Genomic DNA, 19,065 nt, shown 5'->3' on the forward strand with positions numbered 1-19,065 from the left:
AAGGCTTAACCTAAGCCTCAACAGTCCAATATGTAAAATAAGGATGATAATAATAGTGCCGCTATGATGATTAAATGGATATCTCTTTATAAATTTAGATGGCTACTGGGACATGGTAAATGCTATGTAAGTGTTTGTTAAATAAATCCAAGTAGGGTTCCACCTAGCCACAGAAAGGTCCCCCTCGTAGGGTACAGTGCAAGTGACAAAGCAAGCCTTAGTTTCAAATAGACAACTGAAGACACACAGGGAAATGGAAACAGGTGGCAGAGACCTCACATCTCCTTGTGGGAAAGCCCCATGTGGCAGGGGCCCACTCCTCCCCCCACATCCTCCAGAGCCAGAGGACCCCATTTCCTGGCCCCATCAGTCTTTCCACCTAATCCCCCTTCCCTAATCCCCTCTAACTGTTAACTCATTCCATATAGATTATAGCCAAAAGTCAAGCCTTGCTTCTCTTCTTGCAATGTGACCTTGGACAAGTCACTTAGCCTCTCTGAGCCTCGCTTCCTCATCTGTGGCGGGGGGGGGGGGGGGGGGGGGGGGGGGCGGCGGCGATAATCTACCCTGTATGTCTGTTCTAAAGAATAACTAATAACTGAAGTCATGCCCATGGATGTGTTCACAGGTGCCTGGTCATGGTAGTGTCTTACAGACCTGACAACAAAATGTGTTGTTTGGGCACTGGGGTGAGGAAGGGGGCTGCCATTAAAACTGACCCCCACTTTAAAAGTCCCCCCCAACAGCCCCCTAAGCAACAGTTAGGTTGCAAGCCAAGCTCCCTGTCCTTTAACTGACATTAAAATACTTATTACTAGGGGGTAGGCAGGGGCCTATGTCAGGCCTCTCTTCATCAAGTTACTGCATCTGAGGCCCTGAAGCAGAGGTGGGCAGGGAAGGGAGGAATAAGAGGGAGAAGTATTGAGGGGGGAAGAGAGGGCCCCTTTGGAAGAGAACCAGGGAGGGTAGAGAAGACTCTTGGGTTGAGAGGGGTAAAGGGGTAGAGGCATGACCCCAAGGCCTTCCGTCTCCTCCACAGCTAACTCAGCAATCACCTGGCCTGGCCTTCCACCCCTCCAAAAAGAAAGAGGAGCCAGCGGCAGCAAGCTACCATAGACCATTACCCGTCGTTAATTAATTAAAATAAACAGCAAATTAAATACAGCGAAATTAAAATAGCACAGGAAATTAATTCTCTACCAGCCCCACCTCACAGGTGAGATGCTTAAAGGGTTCCTTGCAGCCAGGATCCAGGGCAGCTAGGAGGTCACTAGAACCTGCCTTATACCACAACTCCTGGCAACCCCAAATATCAGTGGCAGAACCCAGCTACCCATGGGCATTCGCCTGGCTCTCCCACCCTATGATTGGACTCCTGACTCCTTACCCCATGGGACTCCAAGTCCTGAGTCACATTCCTGAACCCAACCCTGCTCCTGGGTCAGTGAGCAGGAAGGGCCCTGACACCCTTTAGGCCAGGAGGGTACATGGCCCACATCTACCACCACACAGGTCAGGGTAGGAGGGAAGAGGAGCCTTTGCCTTCTCTTCTGGGTCCCCTCCGGGGCTTGGAATCAGATCCTGGAAAAGAGCTCTCCCTTCTATGCTGAGCTCTTGGTCCCTTATTTGGAGCACCCAAAATCTGTCTCTGGGGGAACCCCTCTCTTTGCTCCTTTCTCTTCCTCAGAATTCTCAGAAAGATAGCACTGCTGAGGCCCCAAATCCCAGGCCAGAAGATGCCCAACAAAGTCAGCTAGACCAGTCCCTAGGACATGCTACCCAATTCCCATCTATACAAGACTGACTGCCTCATTGCACAGATGGGAAAACTGAGGCCACGGAGGGCAAGACATTTGTTTGCCATCATCCAGTGGCATAGTGGCAGAACCTGGAGCAGAATCTCTAACGGGCACATTCCATGTCACTACCAAAACATGGGACTTCTAGAGTACAGCTCAGCTCCATGCCGACCCACCAAGGCCACCAAGACCTCACCTCCACGATCCCATCCCACAACTCCCTCTTTCTTGTATTCCATAAAAGACTTCTTGACTTGCCCTCAGACTCCTGTTCACATAGTTCCCTCTATCTGAAGCTCCTTCCCCAGCCTCTGCCTGCCCAAGTTCGACTAGCCTCTTTGGATGCCTGCTCTTCTGTGAGCTACCCAGAGCCCTGACAGGTGCTGCCTCATCCTCCTTTAACCTCCCAGGATGCTTTGCCTCCACCCCTACGCTAAGTGAGCTGTGGTTATCACGTACGTGAGCTTCCCAAAGCCACAAATGCCACGCCTCTGGGCCTAGCACCTGCCACAGTAATCAGCACTCAGTAGGTGCTCAGTAAATCTCATCTGATGTCCCCCGTGCGTGTCCTACTGATAGCTGACAATATGGCTATCATTTATTAAGCATTTACCGTAAGCATGGCTCCTGCACTGTCCCGTCCTCATGTGATGGACACAGCTCAAAGACTCTGTGTGACTTTCTAGGGTCACAGCTCTGGAACTGGAATTCCTCTGGTCCTGGATTTTAAATGATTCTGCCCTCCACCCCACTTGCCTCTTCCAGGTCAGACCACCACCATCTTCCACCTGTACTACTCAAGCCTCTCAACTAGCCTCCCTGCCTCCAGTCTCTCCCCACCCTGTCCTGTCACTAAAGACTTCCCATGACTCCTTGTGGCCCACTGGACAAAATCCAAACCTCTGAGCATGGCATCTAAGGTTGTGGCATCTGGCTTATGCCCTCTTTGCAGCTTCCCTTCTAGTCTCTGAACATCACCCCGTTTTCTCAACGTATAATAGTTTGATTCACTTCTAAGCTTTACATATGCTGTTCCCTCTGCCTGGAACACCCTTCCCATAGTTTTCCTCTTGTGAATCCCTACATATTCCTCAACATCCAATAATCAAAGGTTATTTTACAATCTAGTCAGACAAGACAAGCAATAAACAAACCAGTCACAAAATTGAGAGCTCTATGAGGGAAGGACCTGAGTCACTGCAGTATCTCCAGTGCTTAAAACAAAACCAATTCTCCATCAACACTTGTTGAATGAATAGATGAATGTTCCACATATAATTGTTGGCTCAACAGAGAGATGACAACGCCACAGTATGCAGCGCTAGAGGTGAAAGGGAAGAGACCGAGGCCAGGAAGGCCAAGGACACAGTGGAGAGCAGTGACAAATCCTGTCAGGGCTGCTTTTAGCAGAGCTACACTCTTGGCAGAGGGAGTGTTTGTGAGAGACAGAAGAAGTGATGGTGTGAGGGAGGCTCTCAGTATGTGTGTGTGCGTGCACACATGTGAGAAAGCACTGAGGATGTATGTGGGGGAGTGTGTGTGTTGCATTTGTGAATTAGTCTGAGAGAGAGAAGGTGAGGAAGTATGTGAAGGAGGGCATGTACGTGTGCACGCGGAGGTCTGTGTGAGAAGACAAGGGTGTATGTAAAGGAGAGCCTGTGTGTGGGTCCGTGTAAGAGGTGAGGTGTTTGCCATGAAGGGTCTGTGTGTATGTGCTGGAAGTTGTACACGTCTGTTGGGGGGAGTTTGACTGAGAAAGACAACAAGGGGACATCTGATGGTATGTGAGTGAGAAACAGGATCCTAAGTGTGTGAACGTGGGGGGCTGCTGTGAGCACGCGCAGGAGGAGATGGTTTGCCTGTGTGTCCAGTGGAGAGGGTAAGGTAAGAGACGTCAGGGCTGTGCTGAGGGTGTGGCTGCCATGGCTTTGGCCATGGGCCGGGTGCCAGAGGTGGGGGCTGGCCCTGGGCCTAGAGGGTGGGGGAAGCAATGACCGAGCAGAAGATTCCCCAGAGTTCTCTCCCTGGAGCCACAGGCACCAGATTACCATGTCCCCAGGCAGGGAGGTTGAAGAGGAAGCCCAGATGTGTGTGTGCCTTACATCTGTCCACAGCAAAACCTCTGGGCATTTATTTGTCTTTGTCTGTGTCCGGGTGTGCACGCCTGTGCTTGTGTGCGCATTGCCGGCTGTGTGTCTGTGCCTGTCTTTGTCTCTGTATGTATCTGGGCCTTTGTCTCAGTGCATGTAGCTGTTGGTCTATGCTTGTCTGCATGACTGTGTCTGGGTCTGTGTGTGTCTAAGCGTATCTCTGTCTATGGGGCACTGTGTATCTTTGATCCGTGCATGTCTAAGAGGGGTGCAAGTATTCCTTGGGAAGGCCTACTTGTATCGGTGGGTCCATGTGGCCTTAGTGTGAGTGAGGGAATGTTGTGCTTTTGAGGCTGTGGGTCTAGATCCCAGTGTACCTAAGCGTGAGTATGTGCTGTGTCTCTGTATGTGAGATTGTCGTATGCCACAGTATGAAAATGCTTATCTGTGTCTGCAGGATGTACGTTTGTGAGACCAGGGATATGTGTGTGTCTCTGTGCCTGTGCCTGTGCGTGTGTATGTGTTGAGTGTGAGGGTGTGAGGGGTTTGTCACAGACTGGTGAGCAAGTTAATCTCAGACTCCGTGACACGTGGAATAAAATCACGCTCCCATAATGGGATCATTCGTCTTCCTGTCCAAGGAGAAAACCAACTCTTCACCCTCCACCCTGGGGGAGCCAGTGGGGCCGGGGCCAGGCACAGGCTCCCACTCCCACCCCTGCTCTGCTGTACCAGGCCCATTCTGCCTTCAGAGTGCCCGGGTGCCCACTGCAGGCTGGGCTGGGCTCCAGGACATGTGACCAAGCCTTAGAAGCTTGTCCCGGCCCCCCAGCCCCACCCACTGCCTAGGAGGGCCCTGCCCCATAAGGGAGGGGGGTACAGGAAGGAATCTCTGGGCCCCTCCTCCCCCCAGAGGGAAGGGATGAGCTGCAGGCCCAGCCGGGATTTTCCATCTCTCAGCAACAAGATTCCTGGTGAGCAGGCTGCAGGGTTTGGCAGGGCGCCTGCTGTAGACCCGCCCTCACCCACCAGGACGCCTGGGTCCCCAGGGCCAGGCAGCAGTAGATTCCCTGGGGAACCAGGAGGGCCCCAGAACTCTAGCCTAGTGCTGCCTGTGCCTATAGGAAAGCTAGACCCTCCCAGGCTTCCCCTCCCAACCAAAGATGGCTCCCTAGCCCCCCAGGCAAACCACCACTCTTCCTCTGGCCTCCCTGTAGCCTCAGCCTTTGCTTCATTTCAGAAAGCCATCTCAGTCCAGCCACCCAGCACCACCTACTCCCCGCCCAAGCCTCAGCACACACCTAGCCTGGGTTCTAGACCTCACATCTGGGTTTGAGGGCTCCCAAGGCCAAGACTGAGCTTCTCTCAGACTGGGGCTTCTGAGGGCAGGGCCATGTGTCCTGCAGCTGTGAAATCCCTCTCGTTCTTAGTGCTCCTTCTGACTGAGCAGACAGGTACCAAGACAGGATTTCAAACTCCAGGCTGAGGAAATGGAAGCACTGAAGCCCTCTGCCCTACCTAACACCACGAATCAGAGGCCAAATCCAGTACCAGTAGTCTGGACACACAAGGTCTTTATCCTGCCCTACAGCAGTGGCTGGAACTCTTTCTTCCCCATAGAGGTGCAATTTCAGAAGCGAGTAAACATCAGTTGGAGGGAGAGGAAAATGGGCAGGTGGACTCCCTCAACCTCAGCCTTGGATGAACAGCTGGAGAGCAGGTTTGGTAAGAGATTAAGGTCGAGGAGGAGGAAAACTGAGATGTTCTAAGATTTATGAGCTTAATTCTTCTCCCTTAAATTCCCCTCCAAGCCCCCCAGCACCAGCCTGGTCCCTCCAGGGTCATGCTGTGGACCCAGGCCAATGTCAAGGCCCTAACCCATCCATCAGCTGTTGCCAGGGAGTTTCCACCCCAATGAGTTCCAAAGGGAGGGGCTCAAATGACACTAGGAGCTCAGATTAATGGGGTGGGGGCATGGCCCTAAAGAGGCAGCCAACAGCCCCCTGCACCCTCCCAGGGGCTAGAGGGCTCACAATCTCCAGGGAAGAAGCTAGGCTGGTAGGTGGGGCCCAGGAGGAGGTAGCCTCCCAGCCCTGGTACCACACCTAGCCTTGCCCTTTCAACAGGCCAGGAGACCTGGGATCCCTGTGGGGCCCTATAGCTCACGAGGTGTGTGACCTTGGGCGGTTGCCGCTCCTCTCCAGGCCCCAGCTACCCCACCGCAAGATGCAGGAAGTGGCTCAGATATCCCAGGTGTCCCCTCTTCAGCTCAGCTCCTTCAGCACTAAGCCCTGCCCTCTCTCCAGTCCAGGGGTGTCACAAAGAATCTGGGCCAGATGGGGTGAGGCCTCAGCAGCTACCTGGAGGAGTCCTTGAAGGCACCCAAGTCAGAACTGAAGAGCCTGTGATGATTACCCCTCAGCCATACATCCATTTTCTGGAAGAGTGAGGCTCTGAGAGGGTCTGGGTCTATACCAAGACCTGAGTTTTACAGGTGGTTAAGAATAGAAAGGACAGAAAGACCTGGATTAAAATCCCAGCTGCACCAGAAACTTGTTATGTGAGGTCCCTTGCCTTCTCTTCCTCAGATTGCTCATCTATAAAATGGGTACCAGTGCCCCTCTCCTACAAATGTTAAGTTGAAATGAGAAAATGCATGTAAGGGCTGGTCACGGTGTAGCAAGTGCTTGCACAATAGTGGCTGTCACGACTGTGGGTACTACTAACATAAAGCCAAGTAGCCAGGGGAAGGGGAGGATGGCTCATTCTCCAGCCAGATCGGGACCCCCAGGGCCTCAGCCCAGGAGGGCCGGCCAAATTCCTCAAAGCCCCCAGCTGTCTTCTCTATTCGTTAAAGGCCTCTCATTAGTGAGCCTGGGCACCTGCCCCTCCGCACGTAATAAGCCTCATTAGTATCTTAGCCCCAAGCTCTGCGCCCAGACTCTATGTGTGTGCACACACATGAGGGTGGGGGGCTGCAACAGGCCACCAGCCAGGAGACAGCATCCTCGCCAACCACACCCCCTGCCTGTCATCAGCAGGGCCCGTCACCACCCAGCTTGTCACCTGCCTGCCTCGCACCCGCACCACCTGTCACCCACCCAGCTCATCACCCACCCAGCCCATCACCTGCACCACCTGTCACCCACCCAGCCTGTCACCAGAACTGCCTGACAGGCATCTGGGTGGGGAGCAGGAGATGGGAAGGAGAAGACCACAGGGGTGTGGAGCTGGGGGCCCCAGAGACCCTGTAGGACCCCCACTTCAGCTCAGCATCCTGCAGCATCACCATGGCAACCTCTCAGCCACAACCACTTTCCCAAACATCCCCCGCCCCGCCCCCCCCAAGGCCCTGCTCTTAGCTGAGCTGAGGATGAGAAGAGCCTGAGTGACAGCAGAATGGGGCAGAAAAGAAGGGTTCATCAGCTGGCTGGCCTTGGCCATCCTTCCCTCTTTGGACTTGGTTACTCCATCTGCAAAATGGAGGGGCGGAATGGGTGAGGGCCCTGTCGAGCAGTCCAACCCTCTCCAGCCTGGATTCGCTGAGCCAGCTGCCAGTTAACCTGTGAGGGCCAGGAGGTGGGACAAAATGACAGGGGTTTCTGGGTTCTTCCACACTCCTTTGCCCCTGGCCCAGCCCAGAGAGGTTGGGCCTCTGACCCAAGCTCACACAGCAAAAGAGGAAGAGTAGGCTGAAAGGGAGGGGGCTCTGCCGGAGGGCTGCCAGCTGGAGAAACCACACTGAGTGACCCAAGGTGACCGGGGGCTGAGTTGGCCCCCACCTCCGAGCTGCATTATTTATAAAACCCAGAGCTCGCAGCTGAGCAACAGCTGCAGCACTGCCCCTCCAGGGGACACATGCCATAGTGGAATGAAGAAGACAAGGTGCCTCCTCGAGGAAGGCCCCTAGGGTCCCTGGCTCCTTCCACAGCTGGCTGGGGCAGGGGCTGAGGTGGGAGAGGGGCAGGGCCCGGCCCATCCTTCCTCTCCCGCCCCCTGCCTGTCCTCTCCACTCCTCCAGGCAGGCTGCGATAGGATTACTTCTGCATGACTGCCCACTCCACAGGGTTCCAGAGACCCTCCTGCCTGCAGCAATCTTTAAAATTCCTCCAGCTCAACCTCGCTCCCTTTCTCCCCGCAGTGAATGCTCCAGCGTCTACTGCAGTGTGCCAGCCGCTGCTGCCACCAAGCAGGCTGGGGCCCAGGTCCCTGGTGCCCATGGGGCAAAGGAGGACCCATTCTTCTTTGAGGGTGTAGCCCAGTATCCCTCAGAACCCTATGAGGTCCAGGCCCTGGCCCACCCCTCTGGCCCCTGGTGATGGTCCAGCCCTACAAATCATAGCTCAGGCTGGGGTCAGGCATGCTAGTTGCACCAACATGGCTATGTGTGCAAATACACCTGGTAGATCTTGGCATGCCTGCCTATGGCCTCTGCTGCCAGAACCTGGTTGTTCTCACCTCACTGTGACTCCCCTCCCTACCTCACCAATCCCTGCTGCCCCTGGAGTGGGCAGACAGCTGGGCCAGGCTAGCGCCTGTGGCTCCCCAGGGCACAAGAGGCAGGCAGGAGATCGATCCACTGAATTTTTCAAGGCTCTAATGGAGTCTGCATCCCAGGACTTGGGGCCTGGGACACGGGATGTCTCAGGGACCCCTCCCTCAGCAATGCAGTTGCTTCATCTTTCAGGTCTTGGGGATCAGGGGAACCTTTCTAGGAGCCTTCTCTGAGCAAAAGATGAGGCACGAGGGGCTACTGTGAAAGAGATGGGATTGGGGGGCTGTGCGCAACACCCAGAGTCCCCCCCAATCTCCCCAGCCCTAATGCGGGCAGAAGCAGCTCAGCCTCTAAATCACTCCCCTCATGCTGCCCTCTGAGGCGGATTCTGTGCATCTGTAATTAGGGGGTGGAACAGATGGTGGAGATTCCGTTTAAAATCATGCATCTAGTAAAGTAACCTTCACTGTCGGAACTGACTCCCAGGGAGACCAAGCCCCAAGCTCAGTTCTGGGGAGGGGGGTGGTCAGAGTGGGGAAGCACATCGAGCCAGCACCTTCCCAACTCTTTCCCTGAAGTCCATGGCCCAATGTCCCTCTCAGGTGAGCCAAGGAGGCAGGGGGTATTTGGCAAGGACCTGAGAAAATACAGGCTGGGGGTAAATCCTCTTGTGCCCCCATACATGCCAGAGCCTGGGTAGAGCTGGGTACTCAGAGTTCTTGGCTGAGAAACCAGGGTGACTGGGTGCCAAGAGCCCCCAAAGAGGCCCCAAACCCCCAAAGCCCAGGCCAGGGTGCCTGGAGCATAGGGTCTTGGGTGGGGCAGCTTTGAACCAGATGTACAGCCTCACAATCCAGGAATGAAAGGCCTGGGGCAGTGAAGGGGGTGGAGTTGCCTCCCCAGGCACAGGAGGGGCTGGGAAGTGGGGGAGGACTGGGCAGCAGGGAAAGAGAGAGAGCACACAAGAGTGAGCAAGTGTGTGTGTGCAAGGCTGAGGCTGTCTGGGCGGGGGTCTGGGGAGAACAAGGTGGGTTGGGGAGCTGTGATTGAGAGTGCTGGGGAAGAAGGGTGTGCCGGAATGTGTGATGGTGGGAGTGAGGGCTGCAGACAAATTGAGGCGGGGTATGTGACAGAGCGAGGTGGGGGTACAGGGAGAGCAGGGAAGAGCTAGCGGCTCACGAGTTCTAAGGGGTGAATGGGTGCAGGGTTGTGACTGAGCTGAGGCTGTATGTGTGCGTAAGTGCAGGCTGGTGTTTGGAAAGGTGTGGGGGCTGTCCCTGGGCCCTCAGATGGCTGAGGATACTGGAGCTAGAGCTTGTTGGGATGTCCAGAGGCCTGCTTTTTTGAGGTGTTAGGTCTGGGAGTGTGTGTGCGGGGGGAAGTACCAGAAACTGGAGAGAGGTTATCTGTTTAGATATATACTAGAACTGAAGCTATGTCTGTGTTTGGGGTAAATGGCATGACTACAGGGAGTGTTCTCATTTGGGTCAGTGCTGAGGCAGTGTGCCTATGTGTATGTGTGTGGGGGTAGTTGTGTGTTTGGAAAGGTGTAGGGGGCTGGACTGATTTTTGGGGGGAGGTCCTAGGCTGCAGCTGGGGAGCGTGCTGGGGCTGAAGGGAGAGTCTGTGTCCTGGTGAGGTGCTGGGACTCAGAGAGTCTGCATATGTGGAAAGTGTTAGGGCTGTAGCGGGGTCCTGATTATATCTGGGGAAGTATTGGAGATGAAAAGGGAGTTGACGTTTGAGAATGTGGTAGAAGCTGTGTGTGAGTGTGTGTGTATTTCAGGGTATATTGGGGGGTCATAAAAATGTAGGTTTTGGTTAGGTACTAGGGTTGCAAATGTCTACGTGGGTAGGCATGAGGTGATTGTGTTTATGGGTATGTTGGGGCTGTGTGTGTATTTGGGGCTTTTGGATGTCAGGAAGGTGTTTGTGGAATAATTGTGTGTTTGTGGAAGTACTGGGGCTGTGTGTTTGTAGGTGGAAGTTTTATATTTAGGGGTGTTGGAGCTGTAAGCATATAGGGAGCAGTTTTATGTATTTAGAAGGTGGTAGGGGCTATAGTTAGGTCCTTGTGCCCAGACAGGTGATGGGATTACAGGGTGAGGGGGTGTCCCCCCTGGGGAAATAAAGGGCAGAATCCTAGCCTTTGCTCAGGAGCCCAACTGGGGGCTGCCCGCTAGAACCCCTCTATGGGGGTGCCTGCCCACCTCCAGACCCCATGCAGGGGTGTCAAGACAGGCAGTCCATCTGTTTCAGCCTGTGCCCAGGCACAAGGAGCAGCCACCTCCTCACTCCCAGGGGGTGGCAGCGGATCCTAGCCCACCCATCTGCCTTCAGATGGCCGAGGCAGAAGCCTCCACAAAGCTGCCTGGAGGGCATCACTGTTTGAAAAGGCACGGGCTGGGAGTGGGGGAAACTACACAGCAAACAGTCCTCATGGAGGCTCCTTTGAAAACCACTGACGCCAGGAGAGAGGAAGAGGGAGGACAGGGGCGGGTCTGTCTGTCCTTGTGCGGCTGTGTGGGTCAGTGCCCAACTGTGAGCCTTGGAGCCCCTTCGCATGTGTTTGCGCTGATGGCCTCTGTTCAAGCAGCATTCTGGCCTTGGAAAACAGCCCTCCAACCTAGGCTGCATGCTCACAGCCTCACAAAGGCAGCTACCCCCTCACATATGCACACTGCCTACACTTACACACTAATACCACACACACCTTCATATCCATATAACACCGCACCCGCACACACATGCAGCTCATCCCCAGGGCTCTGTACCTTCGCATACACTCATTACACACCCCACACTCTGCAAAAACAGATTCAGTCACACACACCTACCACATATACATGCGTCCCTACATACATACCTGACAAGTAGCTATCACACATACACCTACATACTCCACACACCTTGGATCTCCCTGTCACACCCATGTCCCATCTCACTTGTGCTCAGTCTTTCTCACGCACACCATAACAGACACTTGCCACCCCTTATACCTGTACATATGTGTGCGTGCTTATCCGTGCACACATGTCCCCTCACCAACTCTCAGCTCTTTCACACCACCCAACCCACTAGCTAATTTATTTGTATCCAGGCCCAGCCCTGCACCTTCCCAAGAGGGCTCCCATCAACTGAGGGCCCCTTGCCACCCAACCCTGCCAGCTGGGTGGGTCACAGTGAGGGCCCATACCAACCCCGGCCCTACCCCCGATGCCACTCTCCCTGGGAACCCTGATCTCCATCTCCAGAGAAAGAGCCCTCTCTCTGCCCTGGTGTTAACTGCCACAGTATGTATGCTGAGACGCCCCTGGCGAGGCCTGTGTGTCATTGCCTGTGTGGGTAATGAAGCACAGGTACATGTTCACTAGTTATGTTTCTGAGATTTGAAGTAAGTGAGAGTGGAGATTTGTGTCACAAAATGTGGGGGGGGGGGCAAGGCCTCTGTGGACAGGTATGAGTACGGGGGTGCATTTATACACGGAAACATATACCCAGTGAGTGGTGTTGGGTGCTGCTTTCCAAGAGCCCAGAGGTAAGTACATGTGCGAGCAGGGGTAAGGGCCGGGAGAGCAGCCCTCAGCAACTCCCTCCCCTACAAAAAAAAGAGCAGGGAGGAGAGGGTCTCAGGGCTGCTTCTCTCTCTCACTCTCTGACTCTCCTCTCTGACCTCTTTAGCAGCTGGAAACTGAGCCGGGGGTGGAAGGAATGGAGACTTGGCTGGCCTGGGGGTTTGGGGAGGGAAGCAGGAGAAAACACCTTCCAGATTCTCATCAAATCCCTGTTTGTGGTTTGCAGCCTCAAGTCTCTCTTTCTCTCTGCCTGGGTTTCCCCCTTTCTTTATCTCTTCCTGTCTCTCACTCTCTCCTCCGTCTCTTTCCTTCTCCCTTCTCACTCATCTGGTCATCCTTCTTAGATTGCCCTGTCTCCAAGTCTCTGTCTCTCTGTTTCTCTCCCCAGGCCCTTCCATTTTTCTGACTCCTCCTCTCTCTGCCAGCACCTCTGTCTGTCCGTCTCTCTCTGTCCTGGTCCATCTGTCTGTCTCTCTCCGTTTGCCTGTGTGTGGGTGTCTCTGTCCATCTGTTCTACCACCCATCTGTCTGGTTGTCTGTGCTAGTCCTTCTAAGAGTGCCCACTTGCTCCCCAAAGCACCCTCCCCCAGGTCAGCAAAGGCCTCTCCTGGCTCAGGAGGTGGGGAGGGGGTGCGGAGCTGCAGCTTCTGGAAGCTTCAGTAGCAGCTGGGCTGAGCTGGGAGTTCGGGGCCAGCCAGCTGCAGAAGCGGCCCCTCCCCTGGGCTCTCAGGCCAAGGACCCCAGAGCAGAAAGAAGAGAGAAAGCAGGGCCTCACTGCAGCTGAGTTTGTGTATATGTGTAAGGGAGGAGACAGGGGGTCTCACTTTACTCTCACTTCGCCATTCCCCCCTAAAGCCAGGCCTTACAAGAGAGGAATCCTCAGTGCCCACCTTCCTTATTCCTTAGACGATATGGAAGAGATGCTGGGATCCAGGAGGGAGGGGCAGGGGGATGCCAGGCCTTGGGTGACAGAGGGGCTGTCCAGTGGGGGGAGGGGGCCTCCTCCCCTCTTCTCTTCCAGGAAGTCCCTGGGGATCTCTCCAGTTCTGGTCCCAGCTCCAGTCTTGAGGGGCCGTACAATTCTTGCCAGTTCCCACAGGAGATGTTCCCACCTCCTAGCTTCCCTAGAGCTTCTGACCCATAGGGATATTGGGGGATCAAATGGGTATCAACCCCCCTCCCCAAGTGGAAGGTGGTTCTGGACACGTGGGGACCTTGGCCCTGTCTAGGCACTAGCTATCCTGAGAGGCCCCGGGTAGACCATCTGCCATCACTGGACTACCACATTCATATTCTCTCTCTCTCTCTCTCTCTCTCTCACACACACACACACACACAGAGTGTACCCCAGAACTCATGGCTAGCCACCCCCACTCCCCCACCCAGTAACTCAGAGAGTTCAACAGAGAGCCTATCCCAAGATCCTACACCCTACCCTGCACCAGTGGCAGCTCCAACAGTGCCCCCAGCACAAAGCGAGCAACAGGAGACAGCATCCCTCAACACCCTCCCAGGATGCTGTGTCCCCCAATCCCTCTCTAAGCATAGCTCGTGGTCCAAATCCCACAGTAAATGAAGAAACTGAGGAAGGGTTGGGAGGACACAGTCATTCCTCCTGAGACCCTGGGGTGGGATCACAAACGAGGGATAGGAAAAGAAATAAGACACTGCAGGGGCAGAATCTGGCTCCATCCTGACCTACCATGGGCAAAGTTCATACTGGTGGCACCCTCTGCATAGCCCTACCACTGGGCCAGGACTGGGGGCTGGCTCTCCCCTTCAGAGCTCTCTTTGCCCCTGGCTGGGCCCCCTCCCTCTCCTCACTTCTGAGCAGCCCTCCCTGCCCTCTCCCTCTCAGCGCTGGCTCTCTCATCTTCAGCTCTTGGAAGCCTGACTCACTGTTTCCCCTCCTCTCTCCCCTCCCTCCTTCTCTCTCTCCCGGCAGCAGCGGCGCCTCCCCCTCCCCTGGGGGGGCTCTGGCCACAAGGGTGCCTGCCTGCTCCTCTCCCCAGGTCCCCGCCCCCTCTGTGCCCAGGAGGCCCCCTGCAGCTGTTCCAATTCTCTAGCTACAGAGAGGTGGAGTGCAAAGGGCCTGGGTCCCAAGCCAGGCCCTGCCAAGTGTCTGTGACCCTGGGCAAGTGGCTCCCCTCTGTAGACTTGGTTTCCTCCTGTCAAACAAGGAAGGGGGTTTCAACTGCATGATACCCCTGGCATCTCTGGAACCCTAACGTTCCCCACTTTTAAACCCCAGTGCCTCCTGGCATAAAGCACCCACAACCTGTGGGGCGCTGAACCTGCCTCAGGCCCCGCCCCCAGGTCCAAAGAAAAGCTCTGCTCAGTCCCCAGACATCTGGAGAAAGCAGAGGGGAGACACTGCCCTGGGGCAGGAGCATGAGTCAAGTGACCCCTGGAATCTCCCTGCCTCCCCATCCTCCCTCCTCCTGTGGGAATCTTTCTCTCTTTCCCTCACTCTCTCTCCCACCTGTCCTTCTCCCTCTTCCCAGAGACATTTGCTTGTCTCTCCTCCAAAAACAATCCCAGCATTTGATCTTGGGTGAGAAGCCCTCAGTGTCGGCTCATTTTGGGTTGTGGCAATGGGGACTAGCACATGCCTAGGCCTTCTCGGTCACCTGGACCCCACCTCCAAGGGCTGTAATTCTGGCTTTTCTCCTTGCCTGCTTTCTCTCACCCCCTCATCACTGTCTTCTGTCACCATCTTTCCCTCTCTGCACCTCACATGTGGCTGTCTGGGTCTCTCCCTCCCCACCTCCCCCCATTCTCGCCCAGCTCTCTCCCTGGGGGGCCCATCTGCTGACTTTAGCAACAATGTTACCCTTGCTCCCTCCTGCAGTCGCTGGCTCCACCCCATCCTGGCTTCCCCAGCCAGGCTCAGTCCCAAGACCCAGGGGACCCAGAGACAGAGCTCCATCCCATAATAGTGAGTCTGTTTGACCTCACTCAACCAAACCAGAAGTGCCTGGGCATCTGGTAAGATGGCATGGCACCTTCTGGTCTTGGGTGGCTGGCATGAGACATGGAGCTCTGTATTCTATAAACAAAAATATAAATAAATAAATAGATAGATAGATAGATAGATAGATAGATAGATAGATAAATAAGTTGACCTGAGAGTGGTGTGATGGTGGGGGCGGGGAGGGGGGGAATTAGGGAGATCTGGTTTGCCTGAAGGAAGACCCCGGCCAATGACAAAAAGAGGAAAGAGGAGGGAATGGCCAAAGTCAGTGCTCTAGACTCATTTGAGAACAAGTGGGGTCCCTCTGGGGCTCTGCCAGTCCAGTCCAGAGCAGTACCCCCCCACAAAAAATGTCCCCTGGCCTCTGCCAGGGACAGTTTGCCCCCTCAAGCCACAACAATTAGATGGCGATCCCATCCCTTAATCTCTTTTAGGATCCAAATCCAACCTCCCTACCATAAGCCTCCCTCTACTTAACTCTGCAGGGGGTTCCAGAAGACTCCCTGCCAAGATCCAAGATCTAAGCAGGTGGAATGGGGGAACAAAGCCCCCAACTCCTAAGTTCCCTCACCAAAGGGCCCCTCAGAAGCTGGGGAGCAATGCGAAATAATCCTGGAACCCTCATACCCCCAAACTGGGAAGCTATACTGTACAACCACAGCACCTGGAGAATTGGGGCTCCTTGCCCCCAAAACCCTGTTCCAGGCCCCCCAGCCCAGCAACCATAATAAACTGCAAGCTCTTTTTCTTTATGACACCAAATTTCTCCAAGCCCAACAGCTCCTTCCATCACTACCTCAGCCATAGATCACATTAAAAACTCACAGAGGGCAACTTAAACACATCACATTTGTTTCTCTCTATATTATTTCAAAAGTAACGGCATTAAAAATGGATTTTACTACAGAAAATAAATATCAGCACGTGGCCCGGGAGCCCAGGCAGGGGGAGAGAGCCCACCCGGAGATTGTCCCTGAGGGTTTGGGCACAGTTTAGGCATTGACCAAGAAGGTAGCTGAGAGGCCAGATTACATCCTGGGGTGTGGGGGGATGCCTGGGGAGGGGGCAATGTCTGCTCACCTGGGCACCTGTTCCAGTGCCAGTCCAAGAAGGACAAGAGTACTGGTTTGGACTGGTGCTCACTGGTCCCCCAAAGCTCATGCCCTCACTGATCTTTGCAACCTCTGATGGGTGAGAGCTCTGGGGCAAGAAGTTCACCAGTCTCTGGGGGTTATTCCAACTATTGACACAGGAGAAAAAATGAATTCAACTTACTATCCAGTTTGATTTTCCATTACTATAAAAATAAATATACATCTGCTCAAAGGAGAAAGACAGCAAGCAGCATGCATATGCCACCTGGGGGGTCCCCCCACAACTCACCACCACAACCCAGCCTCCCCCCTCAAAGCGGGGGTGGGAGGGTGGGAGGGTGGACAGACTGGTAATCTTTCACTTACAGCCCCAGCTCACACAGCTACACAACTGGGCCACAAGGAACAGGAACAAGCCAACAATAGAAACACCCCAAATGCTCCTGGCAGGACTCTGCCCAGGCCTGGGTACATGCCCCCGCCCCGCTGGAGGCAGCAGTGGACAAAATGTGGCCACCCTGACCCGGAGGCAAAGCTTGTCCTCACACCCTGAGCTCTGCCCAGGGAGCTGGGGCCAAGTCCCGCCTGACACCAACTGGTCCGGCGGGAAACGCCTGCCCAGCCAGACAGGCACAGCCCCCCCCAAGGGTCCCTCCTTGTGTTCAGGGACCAGACTGGTGCAGCCCAGCCCTGCCTCCCAGGGTGATGCCTGGGCCCAAATTCAGCTGGCCCTGCCAGTCAGGCACTGGTGCAGAACCGAGGGCACCAGGCTCAGCCCCATCCCAGCCCAGCCTCAGGGCCCCCAAGCTAGAAGGGAGGGGGAACTCCCCACCCCTCCACATCTGGCCCTGGCCCCCAGGGTCTGCGGTAGAGAATTCCCGCCCCCGCTTCTCTTTCCCTCCTCCCTCTCTGTGCCCGCTGCCCGCCTCAGGGACAGCCCCAGCTCCCGCCTCCGGCCAGCAAGGCCCACATCCTTCCTCCCTCAGCTGGCCCCTTCGCCTAGCAGGAGGCTGGGGGGTCAGGCTGCTGGGGAACCCCTCCAGCTCCTGTCAGTCCTCATCCCCAGCCCCCAAACTCTGGGTTGCTGTCCCTTTTCCTGTAGAACAGGAAACAAGGTTATTTCCTAGAGTCAGAGCCAGCCCCCTGCCCCTCTGGCTCTGCCCGGGGACCAGGACCCAGCAGGAGAAGGCGCCCTCAGCCAGAAAGCAAAGGGATTCAGCAATTCACCCCCAGCTACCGGCCCAGGGGGCTGACAGCTGTCACTCAGCACCCCACCCCCTGGGGATATAGAGGGGGCAGATTCAATCAGAGCCCCAGAGGAAACGCATTGATAGGCGATTATTTATTTATTTATGCAAAAGTGAGCCGACTTTGTTCGCCAGGTAACCGGGCACGCGGCCCAACCCCTCCGGCCCTGGCCGCCCCCAAATCCCTCCTCCGCCCCACACCCCCTCCAGGTCATTAGGTCCCCGCCCCTCAACTCCCAGGGCACCAGCGGAACCTTGGGATTTGGGGGTTGGAGGGGAGGGGCTCCTCCCTCCGCAGTCTCCCCCTTTCCCAGCGCCGTTCCTAAAATCCAGCCTTGTTCTCCGCTCCCACGGTTCCCCCCTTCATTCCCCCCCCCCACCACATTCTCAGCAAGCTGGAGAGCAAATTGCAGTTTTAAATCCAAAGACGGAGGGAGGGGGAAGGAGGAGGGGGCGCCCGGCAGCGCCGGGCGCGCACCTCGCCCCCGAGCCGGGGGAGCCGCGGGGCGGCCAGGAAACCCGAGAACCCCCCCTCCCCGCCCCCCCTTCTCGTCCACCTCCCCCTCCCCCTTCCCGGCGCTGCCTGCCAGGCTTCGAGCCGAGCCCAGCCGAGCCGCGGGCCCCGGTGGAAACAAAGACCGATCGCACCGCGGGCACCGCAGCCACGGGGTCCGGCGGACCGGACCGGGGCGCGCGGAGGGGGCGCAGGGCCCCCCCTGGCGCGCTGCACAAAAGAGCCCGGCCAGCCGGTCCCCAGCGGGGGTCTAGGGCTGGGGAGGAGGCGCCACTCACCGGAGTGCTGGGCTGCCGGCTCCGTGGGTCCGAGCCAGGCAAGGGGCTTTGGGGGTCGTCTGTTTTCCGGCGGCGGCAGCGACGCGGGCGCCCGGGTACTGGGGAGAGGAGTCGTGAAGGAGCTCTGAGCCGCCCGCTGTTGCTGACAGCATGGCTCGCGCCTCGGCTCACATTCTCCGCCGCTAACTCCGCTGGACACGGCCCCCCGCTCCCGCGGCGCCCCCCCACCTCAATCACTCTTTTGCTCTCTGCGCCCCCCTCGATCCCCCAACCGCGCACACACTCTCACAGCCCTGGACACCCCCGCCCCCACCTCCCCAATTGCAAACCTGGGAGGGAACGCGCCCCGCGTAGTCCTCCTGCTCCTCCTCCTCCGCCCTCCTCCCTCTCGCTCTCTGGCTGTCTGTCTGTCTCTCTGACTGTCTCTATCTCTCGCTCTCTCTGCCTTTCTCTGCTCTCAGAGCTGGGTGGGAAAAGGAAATGAGGACAGAAAGCAGACGCTGGCTTTGGGTGGTGGTAGCTGGATTCCCTCTCCCTCCCTCCCCCTCCTCCCCTCCCTCCTCCTGCCTTCTGCTCTCTCGGCTGCGAGCGGGGCTGAGCGCAGCCTGGCGGGTGGCTCGCTCTGCCCGCCCGCCCGCCTGTCTGTCTGTCTGGTCTGCCTCGCTCGCTCCCTCCCTCCGTCTCTCGCCCTCGCCCTGCCTGCCTGCCTCTCTCCGTCTCCGCCGCCGCCGCCGCTGCCTCTGCGAGCTCGCCTTACCTTCGCCGCTCACCATCCGGAACCCCAGGGGGGAGCGCGCGCGCGGCACGCCGGGACTTGTAGTTCTGGAGCTGGCCGCTCGGCGCGCGGAGCGGGCGGGGCCTCTCCCGCTGCTCCGACGGCGCGGCCGGGAGCCCGCGGGGACCCTGCTCCAGGGCCCCTCAGGCGGGGCACGTTCTCGTTTTCCAAGGGGTGCTGGTTTTCCCCAAGGATTGGGAACATTTCCCACGTTCCTTGTCCCC

At 56.4% G+C, this 19,065-nt stretch overlaps 1 protein-coding gene across 6 annotated transcripts in view; it reads right to left on the bottom strand.

Annotated features, from left to right (window-relative positions):
• AHDC1 (AT-hook DNA binding motif containing 1) overlaps positions 1-18,853 on the bottom strand; it is a 63,407-nt gene extending 44,554 nt beyond the window's left edge. For 4 of the 6 annotated variants that reach the window (XM_011357702.2, XM_023529198.1, XM_023529199.1 and 1 more), the window contains exons 1-2: positions 18,396-18,789; positions 18,067-18,164 (exon numbers count right to left, since the gene is read on the bottom strand). The gene's annotated coding sequence lies outside the window, so the exon portion shown is untranslated. Of the gene's footprint in view, positions 1-18,066; positions 18,165-18,395; positions 18,790-18,823 lie in introns of those variants that run through there. The other 2 variants (XM_011357703.2, XM_023529203.1) reach the window with 2 other exon arrangements.
• Positions 18,854-19,065: the final 212 nt, after the last annotated feature.

The sequence above is a fragment of the Pteropus vampyrus genome, unplaced genomic scaffold, assembly GCF_000151845.1.
Source record: "Pteropus vampyrus isolate Shadow unplaced genomic scaffold, Pvam_2.0 Scaffold36, whole genome shotgun sequence".
Taxonomy (NCBI): domain Eukaryota; kingdom Metazoa; phylum Chordata; class Mammalia; order Chiroptera; family Pteropodidae; genus Pteropus; species Pteropus vampyrus.